At 45.1% G+C, this 11,251-nt stretch overlaps 1 long non-coding RNA gene and 1 pseudogene across 3 annotated transcripts; one reads left to right on the forward strand and one right to left on the reverse strand.

Moving 5' to 3' along the window:
* Nucleotides 1-768: 768 nt before the first annotated feature.
* LOC136452531 (uncharacterized) lies at nucleotides 769-3,581 on the forward strand. 3 transcript variants are annotated; one of them, XR_010758846.1, is made up of 4 exons: nucleotides 769-860; nucleotides 939-1,037; nucleotides 1,256-2,560; nucleotides 3,178-3,581. It is a non-coding gene; the product is annotated as an uncharacterized lncRNA (long non-coding RNA). The 3 variants fall into 3 exon arrangements; XR_010758844.1 differs by having other exon boundaries at nucleotides 939-2,560; XR_010758845.1 differs by having other exon boundaries at nucleotides 966-2,560.
* An 827-nt stretch (nucleotides 3,582-4,408) lies between these two features.
* Nucleotides 4,409-10,216, reverse strand: LOC136452532 (S-adenosyl-L-methionine-dependent uroporphyrinogen III methyltransferase, chloroplastic-like; annotated as a pseudogene).
* Between the last annotated feature and the right edge of the window lie 1,035 nt (nucleotides 10,217-11,251).

Here is an 11,251-nt window from a genome sequence, read left to right on the forward strand (position 1 = left end):
CCCACTTGCGTAGCCCCTCCCCAATCCCTACCCGCATGGCCACCTCCCCAATCCCCACCCGTGCGAGCGCATAGCCCCTCCCCACCTACGCATATCAGCTCGATGGTCGTCCAACCCCAAACTCGCCGGCTCGACGTGGAGGCGCAAGGCTACGAGCCACAACCAGCTGCCCAGTCCCTGCTCTGGCGTTCCACACCAGCACCCCCAGCTCTGACGCTCCGCACCATGCTTGTGTGTATTGTTCAGTGTTTTCGGTTATAACCAGAACCGAACCAAAGTAACCGAAGCCAAATTTACTCGGTTCTTGTTTCTGAAAAGAACTGAACGGTTCTTTCTGTAGGAACCGTAGAACCAAACAGATCAGTTCAGTGAGAACCGAATGCCTAGGTCTAAGGGCAAGAGCAGGTAGCTAGACGGAGGATCGGAGCAGCCTAAGGCCCTCCACAATGTATGCCTAAGTGATGCCCAAAAGAAGAGAGAGATTATTTTAGCACCGCTCCTCCCCACTGCAGCAGGCAGTTCCAATTACAAGCGATGCCGAGAAAATAAGGAGCGGAGCAGGTAGTTGCGCCGGTGCCCAAATCAATAAAAAACTATTTCATTGGCCTGCTACCCACACCAAAGCTGCTCCGCGAGCCTTCATCCTTGCAGCTTTTGACTACTTTTTCTTACAACGTGGGTCCCATGAGCAATGGCACCAACTCTCTCCACGTTCCAGCAATTGAGAAGCGCTCCTGGTTGTACATGTGGGACCCGAATTTTTTGCTGGCTCGGTGGTGCTGCAGACCCAGCCTCGACTCGGCGTCTCACCTGCGCCCAACAGCGAAGCGCCCAACCCCGGCATGCCAGCGCTGATCCAGGTCAGCAGCCACACCCGCTCTGAGTGTTGTGCCTACCTTGGCTCCATTCCTAATATTTCCTCTCATCCGTTATTGCAGTCCGCAATTGAGCACTACCATCACCAGGTTCTGAGTTGCAATTTGTTCATGTCGATTTGTGCTATGGGCAGTACATTCACAGGCTGTGATATTACATAGGTAACACAACTTCCAATCCAATTTTGCTATGTATTATGTACATTTTCGTTTTAATTATCCATGCACCTACAGTTCCGCTGCACCAGGTAAGCAGCTCTCTTTTAAATTCCAGTACTTCAGTTCCTCAAATTTCGTTGTTTTCGCCTGACATGTGCTTAACGCCAAACTATTGATTCAGACAGGTGATTAATTGAAAAATTAATTGTCCTGACATGCAGGTATTAGTGCCTCCCAACAGGTTTCCGGGTCCTGATTGAAAAGAGCCCCTTCAAGTATCAAAACCGCACACACAATGTTGTCTATACCGAAATTTTGTACGATATATCAGGTCAATGTTCTCAGGCTAGGCAGGTAGTCGACCATGAAAAGTCATATCACGGAAAAGTTGGATAAATGTCTCATGCCTCAGTAGCGCCATGAATCTTCTTCTGACTATGACTATGTTCCCGATGTTTGATGTTTAGACTGGAATACAGACGGTAGGGTATTTAACCAAACTGGAATTCAAAGATTATATAAGTATGTCGAGCTTAGCAGTTAGGGCCATTTCATCCAACTCATTGTCTACCAGGATAATAAAATGGTATTATGTGTTTAAAGTCAAAGCAGGCAGTGCTTATTCACGTTTTTTTCTCTCTACTTCACATAAGCTATACTTAAGTAGTCGTATCCTTACTCTGCAAGCATTGTGCTTTATGAAGCCATTCCGATTGTCCTCCATAATTTGTGCTTAATAAAGTGATCTTTGTCCCCTACTGCAGCATTACCAATTTATCAAATTATAAATTTTGAGTCAAAGTTTTCCTGCAGCTGAAAAATGGAGTCTATAGGCTCAGGCGTTATATCAGATTTCCATCTTGGCCTTATGCATATAAAGTCAAATAGGTTCACAAGCTCAAAACTGCAGGTTATCTTTTGTACTTGCTTTTGTGCACCGTTTTGCCCCGTCAACAGTAAGCTGCATCCAGCATGCAATCTCTGTTTCAGAACTACCTGGTTTGCTACAGACAACCAATTCCACATTGGTTCTTTATTCATTTGCTTTATGCAGTGTTTCTTTTTTTATGCTATTAATTATCCCTTTCATGCAATCTCTGTTTCAGAACTATCTGGTTTGCTACAGACAACCAATTCCACATTGGTTGTTTATTCATTTGCTTTATGCAGTGTTTTTTTTTTTTGTGCTATTAATTATCCCTTTCATTGCCCACCTTATAGGCAGTTATCATACTGCTAGCATACCACTTTGTGCTTTTCATTATACTCGCTTTCAGCAGCATTGTACACCAATTTGTTTTCTCAAGCGTTTCTATCTATTTTCTTTCTTCAGAAAAATTACACCCTTCAAATTTATTTCTCTTTTTCAGGAGCGCACACCATTAAAATTTCCAGCTATTTGGGTTGCAGGCTCTACTACAACTAGACTACTACTGCGGCTCTAGCATATGAACAAGGAAGGATGTCTTCCTAGGATCTTGGATGATGCAGATATATAATCTCAAGGCCAAAATGATAAAAGAAAGGTGATAGACCCAAACAATCCTACCTCAGTTGCCAAGTAACATGTGTTCTCAACTCCCAGCCTAAATAAATTCCATTTATCAGTTAATTTGAATAGTAAATATGTTACAATGGAGGTGTCTTTTTTCTTTGCTTTTTATTTTATCTCAGTTATGCATTTTCTAATCCTGGTGAAAATGCTCAAAAATATCACAGTAAATTTGCATGTGCAAGTTTTTGCCACCAATTTGTATTAGGTGTACATGACCATTAGTTTAGATTGCATACACATCATTATCCTTCGGCAGCTCATGATTACCTATATCCTATTGCCAAAATATACTAGGTTAGGTTTCTTCACATTCAGACGAACCATTTCTTCAGGCCAACGAACTGTTGTTCATTGTTCTTGGCCTTGTATTACGTCAACAGAAGTGCAGCAGGGTTTTCTCCATTTGTTGTGGTTCTGTCGCAATAATTTGTTTGCATTAACTCATATGACTTTTGCAATATGATTGCTTGCCACTGAACCCAAAACGGTAAAGCAGTTTTCGGCACGTAAACATGCTCGCTCAATTTATGGCCTGATTCACTTCTTTTACTTTTCGGCTGCCAATAAGGCTCTGTTTCGTGTTCGCAGCATCAGGGACTCATCATATACCTGTTTCCAAGTTGTTGACAAGGCTTTTGGCTTCACACTACGTTTCAGGCTTCGACAATATTGTGACAGCAAATTATGGCAACTACATAGTGCTCTCAGGCTCTCGGCCGTGCTGCTCTGCTCACCTACTATTGGTGCTCTGTTCAGCTGCAATATATGGATGAGGCTGCATCTTCAATTGAGAGAGGCATCCCCGCATGTTCCAGACTTATGATGCGGCATATATTGCATCATTTCGACAGTTACTTTGGTGCTTTCCTTCGACATGAAAATTTTACTTATATCATTTAGTTTCTTGCCCGCGCTTCGCGCAGGGTTACCGGCTAGTTTTAGTCGTGATTGTATACAAACACGCGTGCCCTATAAATAGTGACGACACAACTGGCGCTTTGTGTCCTTATCAGGAAAAACTACGACACCGCCTAGGCGCACACACCTACTAATCTGCTATCCTTGTCGCTACTCGCTAGTGTTGATTGAAGATCCCCATCATATTTTTCTTGCCCATTTTCCCGGAAGCATGTGAGAGCGAACCTTTTTTAAGAATGGACTCCACGCGTTTATTAAACAGTAGAGATTGTTTTACACGACAACCGACCAAAGAACAGAAAAATGGAAAAAAAAGAACACGACGATGAATTGAGATCTATTAAATTAAAAAGATAAAAAAAAAACCCATGTCACCGATGAGCTAACTCCAACAGTTCGCTAAATAGGAAGGCCTATTTTTTTTATATGAATACACTTAAAAGAGTGCCTTGATATATATTAATAAAAGCATAGGCTAGTATAAAAAATGAAAAAGAAGACATAACATGGCCTCTAAAATTAAGAGTACATCAAAGACCGGCCAATCAGTCGTCTTCTTCCTTAGATCGTTCACTGTTTGTCAGTCGAAAATCGCACTGAAAAGACAATAAAGAAAAAAGGAACACGTACAAACACTCTCGCCAGACAAGGTTTTAAAGACTGCAAAAGCCACTAGCCGTTGATAACGAGATCTAGTACCCACCAGACTGGACTAACGCTCCAAGAAACTATCGCGTACTCCTTTAGCAAAGCATTTGTAATTTTAAAGATGACAAAAAAAAATTCTTACAGTTATCTATATTTGGGAAGCAGAAATTTTCCTATTTTCCACAAAAAGATAACCACTTCTTGTCGAATTTCTGTAAAATCCCTGCACTCCGAATGGGTCTCAAGTCAGAAAGGAGTTGGCAGGTGCTACAGAATTGAAAACCATACATCTACAGATCTACTAGGCTTCTTTGACGAAGATGACACTGAATTGAAAGCCGTCTATGTACTGAAGCTCAAGCCCCAGACATGATCTCTTCATCAGCAGAAGAAAGGGGATCAAACCAATTCCCACCAATGTAATATAGAAGCACACAACTATTGTCAAATTCAACTAAATCGAAAATTTGTAGATCTCAGGTGGACTATGCCAAAGAGTCAAGTATGATCAGTCCAAGTACGCTTCTGCCCCAAGGCAGTTATGGGCTTAAGCTACCATCCATCATTCCGAATCCATGCTTCCCGAAATGTTTTTGTGTACACCAGGTCGAACATGTGCTCGCATGTCCTAAATGGATTTCAATTGGCACTGCTCATATCTGGGATATTGCATTACTCAAGACCCTGTTCGTTTCGCTGAAATTTGGCTGATGTTGATTTCTTATGAGAGAAAAATAATGTCCCTTCGCTGAAAAGTAATGCTGAAGTCGTGCTGAAGAATAGGGTGATGCCCAATCACTAAAATCAGGAAAACAACCGTGGGGACCTCCCCAACAGTATTTTGCCCTCAAAAACACTAAAATCAGGAAAACGTGTTATCATCTGGCTTCATTAACATACGAGCTCTCAATTTTCAGTGCATCATGTTCAGATGACTCAACCCAGAAGGGCGACGAGGATACCACTTTCCTGATAATTATTAGAGTTGGATAAACTAGATCAGCTGACTTGACTTCATCCACAAGATCCTTTAACAAGGCGAACACCTACAGTGTAAGGAACATTTAGGATCACAGAGTTAGGTTAAAATTTAGTTTGTGAGGGCCTAAGAGTCACTACCGTTCGTTGTTGAGGTGTAGTCCCACGCTCTACTGCGACAGCAGGGGAATCTGGCGGCAGGCCATGCTTCATTAACTTTGGAGCAAGTGATGGAAGTGTTCACAAACCCATGTACACAACCAAAGTAGTGTTTGGATCAGCTGCATTTCCAGCTACATATAGTGGATCTGTCCCAACATTTCTGGAGTTGCCAGTTAAAAATCTGACTGCAGCAAAGATTATACGTCAACAATTTATCCTAGTATAAGCACTTAAGAAACATTCTCTCTCTACACTACAGCAATGTTTTCAGATCGTATTATCGAGGCTAGTCATATGACCACCGATAAGACGACTAATCGCGATTAATCGTCGATAAGGGTCGATTAGTCGGTCCTAATCGGTCTAATCGGCTAATCGGACATTTAGTTGTCCTTGTGCCTAGATGGCCTGATCGACCATGTATATATATATATATATATATATATATATATATATATATATATATATATATATATATATATGATGTAAATATATGTAAACATGGCCATAATAAATAGGTAAATGTTAGAGGCAAGCAACCAAGCACAGTTTGGCATGTAATCAAGTTTGCAATGAATCATTATCATGGTGATTTGGCCACTTACCTGTAACTCCTGCTTGCTGATGCCTGATGGTGAGTGCTGACTGCTGACTTGTGGCTGAATCTGAAATTACAAAGAAAGAAGATAATCAGTTAAATAGGTAAAATAACAAAAAACAAGACTGTAAAGACTAAAGAAAATGTAAAGAGTAGTAGATAGTAGAGCATGGCAGCAAGATCTGGCGGCAACTTAGCTATCGCTTGAGCTATCAGAGATGCTTCAGTTGGAGCAGCTGACGACGCTGAGGCAGCCCCTCCTGAGACAACTTCATTCTCAGGTAGAATTACCTCAACAACTACATGCCGTCGAGCATCCTCTGTAGAGCGGCACAACCACACAAATGTGTCACAAATTGGTGGCAACAGGCAATACACAGCAGCAGAGTAGCAAAGATAGACAATAACCTTCAGAGGAGGCAGAGTGGTGGCTCATCTTGATGCTGCGAATGCCGGCGAGAGGCGCGGACGGAGCTGTGGACTAGAAGGTCGGAGGAGCAGGAGGTGGTGGCGAGCTGGTTCAGGCCGTGGAGTGCCCTCTGCTCTACCGCCCACTGTGCCTCGCGCTCGGGGTCGTGCTCCAGGAGTTTGCTCTCGTAGATCGTCCGCACCCTGAGCTGGCGCCCTGCTGCGACTTGATGTACTCCTTGCCGGCGCCCTGCTGCGACTTGACGAGGCGCGTGGCGCGGTCCACGCAGACGATGAGGTTGCCGGTGACCTTGGGGTCGAGCGTGCCGCTGTGTCCGGTCTTCTCAGCGCGGATAGAGCTACGGAGGAGGCGCGGATGGAGGTGGGCGGCGGCTGTGAGAGAGAACAGAGCCAGAGCGGGAGCTGGAAATGTGCGGCGGCTGCAGCCAACTCCTTCACTCCTCTTCTTCTTCTTTACCCTAATGGGCCAGCTCAAGGTGGGCCGAATTCTCCCTACATATACTGGCCCAACTAGTCGTCCGGCTAGTCTGATCGGAGTCGCAACTTATCGGACGATAAGGTTTCTAATCGGTCAAAACTAATCGAGCGCCCTTATCGAGCACCTATTTACGATAAGGACGACTAATCACGATTAATCGCGATTAGTCGTCCGATCTGAAAACACTGCACTACAGTGTCAGAGACAAACTAGCGCCTTCCTGTTCATTTAACAATGCAAGAGGGTTTTTTATTAAAAAAATTGCTATTCCATTAACATAGCACATCAGAACTGCAGAAAATAGTACTGAGAATTTTTTACTACGCAATGAGACATGTATGGTGAAACACGGGAACAATTTAAGAATAACAGCAAGTAACTAATACACTATAGCAAATAGCCAAATACTCAAAAGATCCATATGTAGGCATGCTAATTGTTGCATTTGAGGGAGTACTGCAGACCCTAAACAAAAAACTGATAGGAAATGGTGAAGCTTGTGGAAAAGTCATTTAGAAACAAACATTTACATATAAAGGGAAAATCCTTTCGCGCAAAAGTAGTTACTACTTAGAATAAAATTACAAAAGGCTAAGCATATACCTGGTAGCAACACCTCGATGGGTTAGTGGAATGCCTAGTCCTGCTGCAATTCCCGAAGCAGAAGTAATTCCTGCACAGTTTTGGAATTTAGATCCAAAGTATTTCATAACTGCTACCAACCAACAATGCAAAGTATCCAAGCTAGTGCAATAGGATTATCATACCTGGGATAAGTTCAACTTTGATTCCCTGTTGCTGTAAGAAATCCATCTCTACTCCACCCCTTCCATAAACCTGAAAGAAATACAAGCAAATTTATTGCACACAGATAGAAGTGCAATTCAAAAGAGTTATATGTGGAGTGAAACAGTCTATGCTCACAATGATAAAAATTGCAATGTTGGTGCTACTTTTCTTTGCCTCTATTTTTTATTAGAAAAGGTACAACTGCACCCCTGTGGCTCTGGGATCTCTAAAATGGTACGTCCACATGGAATTTACATGAGACGGTATAACCAAATAACCAATAAGAATAGGAATTCTTTTGATGAAAAATGAATGAAAAAATTAGAAAATTTTAGAATCAGTACTTGCCACTATACAGATAAAACAAAGAAGTACAGGGCATAATTAAGTGGCATTGTTTGTCTCAGTTAATGCAAGGCTATAACACTTAGAATTGAGAAGTATTTCTGCAATGACAACTGAAAAGATTAAATAAGGACATGATTGATCTTCTACACTGCTGTGCAAACACAACAACTTAAAAATGATTGATCTTTTTCCATCCTAGCAATATTGTCTCCTTCCAAGTACAAGAACCACATGTATCAAAGGAAAACAGGGAGGGTTTACTTTTTGTTCTTTTATGTATGATCTGCTGCTTTGATGAGTCAGATGTGACAACCATGACGTATTGGTCATAACAGTACTAATCAGTTCTATGAATCCATCACATGAAAATGACTTAAGCCACACCAAGAATGGATCATCATTTGAAAAAGTTAGTCCTCAATGTTTGATGACATTACCACTAGCAAAAATTTTCAGTCCGATTTTATCGTTTGAGATTGGTTAACAAATGGAAGTGTCACAATAATCCTCAGGTGCTCCTTCTGTTCTGCTCTCTTGTAAAGCACTTTGTTTCCTGACTCTTTTGGTTTAATATATTTTCTCTGTAGGGGCTTCGGCCCCTCCAGTTCGTGAAAAAAAAAACAAGAATCTGTCTAGCCAACAACCGGTTGTTTTAGCCCCTCCTAACAACTAGATTTTTCCCATGCACTTACAATGTCTTATAGCTATATTTACATCACCTTGTTACTAAATTTACAATGATTTATTCGGTGTAATTTCTTGGACATAGTGATGTAATTTGAGGATAACACAAATATATACCAAATTTTTCGAAAACAAATTACAAATTTTTTCAATGGATTCTATATTTCAGAGAAATATATATCAAATTGTACACAAATTGATAAGAAATTTCAAAAAAAATACAAATGGTGGACGGGAGTGGGCTGACCGAGTGGATGGAAGGGGGCCGACCTGCGCCAGCGCCAGGAACGACCGCCGGGGACGCCGTCCGCGCCGGGGGACAGCAGCGACCGCGCCGGGGAGGCCGGCCGGGGACGGCCGCGGCCGCTCCTGGGCCTGGGCGGCGGCCTGGGAGCTATGCGACGGAAGCAGCGGGGAGCAAACCTGTGCCTGGGCGGCGGCGGGCTGGACCTATGCGACGAAGGAGGAAGCGGGAACCCGCACCTGGGCGGCGGCGGCGGCTTGCGAGCTCTGCAACAAAGGGAACAGGAAGCAAAATCGAACGGCTCAGATGCCAGCCTGTCTAGAACCTACGGCACAGAATCCGGTTGTTTTGAAGCTCCAAAACAACCGGTTACTGTGTAGTAAATCTGAAAAAGAATAATCCTCAGGTGCTAAGTAGATTTGAAAGCAAGAGCAAATTACCAGACAAATTACCAGAGGATCGCCACCTTTCAAGCGCACAACATTGGCACCAACCTCCGTAATGCTTAGCAGCAGCTCGTGAATCTCCTCCTACATTGCATGAAACAGTCATCAAACATACAAATTACCAACAAGGGGAAGGAAAGGTACAAAGTCCTAAGCCGAGGTCGCCTCAATTCTCTGGGTTTTTTTTTTTCCAGACAGACATATGGCAAGCTCTGTTTTTCTTCATGGAAGTTGTCTGACACGTTCTCAAGAAAAAGTACTTGAAATCGGAATGCCCGCCCAATTAGCATTTCCAATCGCGTGTAAACCTCAATTGATCCAAATCGAAACGAAAGGATAGTGTTCCCACCTGGGTGCGGCTGTGGTACCCCGCCGTCTTGCCGACATAGAGCAGCCTGGCGCCCTCCCCGACCAAGTCCAGCACGTCGTTAGACACCAGCCTGTCGTAGGGCACCAGGTCCGCCGACTCGATGGCCCGGACCGCCTTGAACGTGAGCAGCTCGGGGTCCCCAGGCCCTGTACCCACCAGTGCCACCCTCCCGGGCCCGCCGCCGCCGTATCCCCCCTCGGCGCCCCTCCCCCTGGACGCCCTCAGCGCGTCCAGGAGCTTCCGCAGCTCCGATAGCTGCAGCGCGATCTCATCGTCCCAGCGGCCCGCCGCCGCCGTAGCAGCAGCGGCAGCGGCAGCATCGGAGGACGGGGATGCGGAGTTGGAGGAGCCATCGGCGGCGTAGGACCAGGCGTCGCGGCGGTAGCGCGAGGAGGAGGTGGCCTCGGTCAAGGGTGAGGCGCGGGGCCTCGCGTTCACGGCGGTGAGGGAGGTCGAGGTGGTTGTTGCGGGCGGAGAAATGGAGGCCGGTCGAGGCTGGAAGCGGGGCGTGCGGATGGCGAGAGCCATGGCGATGCGGGGCAGCGGATGGCTTCGCCGCCGCTGGTGGTGCGGTTTTTATACAGGGGAAGGCGGGAAGCTGGCCAGGACCAGCTGACACTTCTTTTTTTTCTCTGTCCACGAACGGGTAGAGGGAAAGCGCAAGGAGGGCGGCGGGACGAAAGGGCTCCTCTGGGCACTTGGGCAGGAGCAGGACCCTAGCTAGGGCCAGGCCGCCAGGGGTGGTGGGACAATGCCGGTGGTAGAGGTGGGCGAGTTGAGTGGGAGCGAGTGTGCCTCCGCCCTGCGTTGTCTGTCCTACGGCGATACACAAGGGCATGGGTCAGGTATGGGATAAGTTGGGGAGTTGTACTTGTACCGCAACTAATTTCCGGAGCGTGGGGCCAACTTGTTGGTCCGGTCCCATCCATCGGTAGGTGTCGGTGATCTGCCAGCTCTACGGTCCACGGGAAAACAAAGGAAGCAAAGACAGCGATCTCGGGTTGAATGGCTCAAGGATGGTGATCGTAACGCCTATTTCTTTCAAGCCGAATCGAGGGAGAGGTCAAGAACTAACAGAATCACGCTCTGAGAAGGGAAGACGTCTCCATCGTCATGAGTTAAGAGGTGACGGCTATGGAGTTCTATGCTAATTTGTTCACCAGGCAAGAGGTGCTTGATCCATGACCAATTCTTGACTGTGTCCCGGTAAAGGTCACGACAGGGATGAACGATCTCCTACTGCAACCTTTCACTGCTAAGGAGATACATGCGGCGGTGTTTATGATGGGTGCCAACATGGCCCTAGGGCCATATGGGCTAACAACGGGTTTCTACCAATTCCATTGGGAGACTTTGGGACCGAGTGTTACAGCAACGGTTCTGAATTTTCTAGATGGAGGTGTCATGCCAGAGTCAATTAACAGCACCACCATAGTGCTAATACCGAAAGTGAAGAATCCACAGGAGATGAAACAGTTCAGACCAATCTCTCTTTGCAATGTGATTTATAAGATCTGCTTAAAAGTGCTGGCCAACAGGTTACGAGGATGTCTAGATGACATTGTATCTG

This window comes from Miscanthus floridulus, chromosome 5 (assembly GCF_019320115.1).
Source record: "Miscanthus floridulus cultivar M001 chromosome 5, ASM1932011v1, whole genome shotgun sequence".
NCBI lineage: Eukaryota > Viridiplantae > Streptophyta > Magnoliopsida > Poales > Poaceae > Miscanthus > Miscanthus floridulus.